Source organism: Adiantum capillus-veneris, chromosome 10 (genome assembly GCF_014529385.1).
Source record: "Adiantum capillus-veneris isolate H3 chromosome 10, ASM1452938v2, whole genome shotgun sequence".
In the NCBI taxonomy this organism is placed as follows: Eukaryota; Viridiplantae; Streptophyta; class Polypodiopsida; order Polypodiales; family Pteridaceae; genus Adiantum; species Adiantum capillus-veneris.
In genome coordinates, this window is record NC_140940.1 from 132,225,747 (window position 1) to 132,230,658 (window position 4,912).

Consider the following 4,912-nt stretch of genomic DNA (forward strand, 5'->3'; position numbering starts at 1 on the left):
CCTTTAGTGAGTCACAGAAGCACTAAGCGAATTTTTTGCCTTAAAATGAGTACCCCCACTTATTAGTACCTCTGTACCCTTTTGTTCAATTCCACTCCTCCAACTTTCCACTTTCGAGACTTCAAATCCGACAGCCCGATTTCCGACTTCCATTCCGCAATCCGAATTCCGAATGCCAAATCCCTTTGACAAGTTTTGAATTGCTAGAACAAATTGCCAATTCTACCTTTGAACATTCCACTACAACTCCTAGAACACCAACTGTCAACAATTTACTGCCAATATCCTCAGCCCTATTGACCATCCACTTGGGAATCTCAGGCACTTTTCCATAAAATTTCTTCAATCTGAATTCATTCACTGGTTTCAAAATCTTTGTTCCAAAAACATCTTTCAACAAAAATGTTCCTTGACCCTGTTCTAATTCAATCTGATAAGGTCCCAAATATCTCAGCTTCAACTTACCTGGATGTGGTCCTAATTTAGAATTGTATAACATCACCCAATCCCCTTTCTGAAAAATTTTGAATTTCACTTGCATAGACATCCATGCTTATCTCCTCTTCTACCCAATTTTCACCAAATAGGCACTCTGAATTCTATCCTCTTCCAATTTAAGCAATTCCTTCTGTCTATAAGGAATTGATTCCTTATGCTGAACTGACAACCTCAAGCTTGGAATTACATATTCCATTGGCACCACAGCTTCTAACCCAAAGACCAATTTGAAAGGTGTCATTCCAGTTGCCACCTTAAAAGCTGTCCAAAAAGCCCATAGTGCTGAATCCAACTTGTTATCCCAATCTGATTTGTTTTTCGACACAATCTTCTTTAAAATTCTCACCAACACTTTATTAGAGCTTTCTGCCTGCCCATTTTCTTGAGGATGATATGGGGTATATTTCTTATGCAAAATCATATGTCTGGATGTCAACTCCTGAATCACAGAATTAAAAAAATGTGTTCCCGGATCCGACACCAACTCAATAGGACATCCAAATCTTGTCATAAGGTTTTTATATAGAAACCTTGCTACACTTGCTGCTTATTATCTCTCAAAGCCACTACTTCCACCCATTTGGTAGCATAATCTGTTGCAACAAGAATATATCTGGAACCTGTCCTCTTTGCCCTTGGTTTTATTGGGCCTACAAAATCCATTCCCCACTTTTGAAATGGTTCTAATGGAAATACTGGATGATCCTACATCCTATCCCCTTGTGTAGGCTGACATTGAACACATTCCTTGGCAAAACTATGTGCATCCTTTGATAACAAAGGCCACCAAAGTCCAACTTGTAAAATTTTCCGACATGTAATTTCCCCTGAGGAATGTCCTCCAGCTGATCCCCAATGTGCCTCTTGCAACACTGCTTTCTGCTCTTCATTCGGAACACATCGTCTTATAATCTGATCTGCTCCTCTTCTATATAATGCTCCAGCTATAATTAGAAATGGTATGCTCCTCAATGTAAACTTCTTCCTCTGATCCGGAGACATTGTCGAAGGTAAAACTCCATCTGTCAGAAACTGAACCATTTGATCATACCAATTATCAAAAAAATTTCCTTCCACTCGGAACAAATCCGCATCAGGCAATTTATCCGATACTCCTGGTAATTCCTCCTTATGTTCTAATCTACTGAGGTAATCCTCCACTGCATGCTGAGTTCCTGGAGTATGAACAACTATGTAATGAAATTCTTGCAACATGAGCATCCACCTTGCTAACCTGCCTTCCAGTTTTGGCTTCTTTACCAGAAGCAATAAAGCCTGATGATCCACATGAAAAACCACTTTGTTCCCTAACAAATAATGTCGGAATTTTTCCAAAGAAAAAATCATTCCCAAAGCTTCCCTTTCCGTAACTGTGTAATTCTTCTCCGGTGCTTTCAACATTCTACTAGCATAAAAAACCGGTCTGAACCATCCCTTAATCTTCTCCTACATTAAAACAGCTCCTACTGCCATATCGGAAGCATCAACATACACATGAAACGGCAATTCCCAATTTGGTGGGGGTTGAAGTATAGGTGAAACTACCAACATCTTCTTGATAATATGAAAAGCCTTCTCTTGAGCTTCTCCCCAAACAAATTCCACTTCCTTCTTAGTCAAATGACTAAGTGGTGCGCTCACATTCGCCAACTACCGTAAATACCTACCATGCCATTTGATCTGTCCAACAAACCGCATCACTGCATTCAAATTTTCCGGAGCTACAGCTTTCTGAATGGCACTAATTTTGTCCCCATCAATCGACATTCCTTCTTGAGAGATGATATGTCCCAAAAATTTTCCCTTCTGTACTGCTATTGCACACTTCTGGGGATTAAGTGACATCCAAAACATCCTACATCTTTCAAAACACTTCCTCAAATATTCCAGATGCTTGACTTTTTTCCCAAAAATTGAAAAATCATCCATAAAAATCCTCATAAAATCTGTCAAATGTGGCTCAAAGGTTTTAAAAGCTGCCTTTGAAAATGATGGTGGTCCATTCTTCAATCCAAAGCTCATCACTGTATATGCAAAAGCTCCCCATTCTGTGATAAAAGCAGTTTTTTCAATATCCTCCTCAGCCATTGGTATTGGATTGTACCCTGAAAATCCGTCAAGAAAAGTGTACATCTCATGTCCCGCTACATCATCCAGAACTAAATCAATAAAAGGCAATGGAAATGGATCTGCTCAATTGTTGCTGCATTCAATTTTCTGTAATCCACACAAACCCTTAACTTCCCAGACTTCTTGGATACCACTACAATTGGTGACAACCATTCCGCCTGATCCACTGGCACTATAAACCCTGCATCATTCAGCAATTTATCCAATTCCTCTTTCACCTGCTTGGCATAATTTGGATTCATCCTGTATCTTTGCTGAATCACTGGAACAACATCCATTTTCAAATTTATATGATGCTTATACACTTGAGGATCCATGCCTTTCAAATCAGAATAATCCCATGCAAAGACATCAATATACTCCAACAGTAATTCCTTCAAGTCCTCCTTGAATCCTTCTTCCAAATGAACACTAACTCTTACCATCTTTGGATGATCCTCCGTCCCCAAATTTAGATCCTGTAAATCATCCTCCTTAACTAGAGAAACTTTCTTTATCATCTTATCATACAGAGCTTCCGCTCTCTGAATTGCCTCCTTTGGCTCCAATTTTGAATCCTAGATCACAGTTTCCTCTCGGATTTTCTTCTGTTCTAAATTTTATTGTTCCACACCATCTGTATTCCCCTGCAACTGATCACTTCCCAAATTGTTCTCTTTTTCTACATATTTGTCAATGATCCGCTCCATATCTACCTTAAATACCGGAACAATTGTTGGATTTGCTGCTAGGAAATATGCTTCTTCATCATCCTCCAATCCTTCAGACATGTAAATTGCTTGTGCCAACATTGGCTTCATCTCTTCTGACAATTCCTTCTTCGGCCCCATTGGTAATGTAACTTCTCTCCTTCCTTTCTTAACCGTCACTTCATTCTTTCCCCAATCCTGTTTCAGCTTAGCCGTGCGAAACCATGGCCTCCCAAACAACATAGAATAGATATTTTTTGAGTCCCTCATCCTGATGACTACAAAGTTTACCATAAACTGCAATCCATGAATAATAATTCCTTACCTCCTTAACATCCCCACTGGTTGAACTCTGCTTTGATCAGCCATTCGCACTTGAAATGAAGTTGGTTCTAACCTAACATCTTGCATCCTTAGAAATTATGATTCCGAAAGTATGTTGACCCCTGATCCACCATCCAATAGAACATCAGAAAATTTATGGTTATTAAATTCCAACGACATTGTTGGTACTGAAAAATCCACATCCTCCAGGATAATTTGACAACTCTAAGCTGCCTGCTGCACCTCCTTCATACTTGGAACAGTCTTTGTCCTTCGCATCACTGTATATAGTCTATCTTTGAAAATTGGAACTAATGACAACAACTGATCCAAGGTAAAATGTATAGAGGAATTAGTTAACTCTTCAAACAAAGCATCCATCCTTTCTCTTTCCTTCTCCTCCTTTTTCACTCCTTTCTCCTTCGATTTAAGATTGCTCTGGTGTTGATCCTTTTCCATCAAATCTTCAGCTACTTCATCCCGAATCTCCTTCTGCTCCTCCCAGTCCAGTGGAGGTTTCAACCTTGCTTTGGACCTTGTTGTCACTAATATATCTAATTTCTCTTGAAAACATTTAGAAAAATCACATTTCGGTTGACAATCCATAGTGACTTCATTCACCCCTTGATCCTGAAACAATTCTACTACTATCAAACTGCTTCCAGGCTCTTTGTTTGCTTCAGCTAACTGTGCTGATGGTGCTGGCAACTACGGCACTTGCCCTCTTGGCTGTTGCTGATTCCCCCCTTGATAATTCCAAACCGGCTGATTCCATCCTTGTGGTTGTGGCTGCCAATTCTGCCACCACTGCTGCTGATCCCAATCCCCCCCCCACGGGGGTCTTGAATTCTGCCATCCTCCAAATCTCGGTCCTCCTCCCGAATTGAAATTTCCTCTAAATGGTGGTCCCCCTTGATTAAACTGTGGTCTTCACCCTGAATACGGTTTTTGCCTTTGCCACCCTTGATTATTAAACATCCTCTGCCTTCCTCCTATCTCTGGAAACACCCCATGAGTTTGAGGTCCTTGTTGTTGTATCTTCTGCTGAATCCTTTCTGGTACAACACCTCTGAAATTCGGAATAAACCAACATTCCTTTGTCCAATGCCCATCCTTAACACAAATTTCACAATGAGGGGTTTTTGATTCCACAACTTTTTGCACGCCCAACTTCTTCAATTTCTTTGCTACCAATTTTTTCACTCTATCCTCTTTCTCTTTAGACTTTTTCTTCGACTTCTTCTTGCTTTTCTTCTTCTTATCCTCATCTA

At 40.0% G+C, this 4,912-nt stretch overlaps 1 pseudogene; it reads right to left on the reverse strand.

Annotated features, from left to right (window-relative positions):
• Positions 1 to 3,866: 3,866 nt before the first annotated feature.
• Positions 3,867 to 4,654, reverse strand: LOC147449672 (uncharacterized; annotated as a pseudogene).
• Between the last annotated feature and the right edge of the window lie 258 nt (positions 4,655 to 4,912).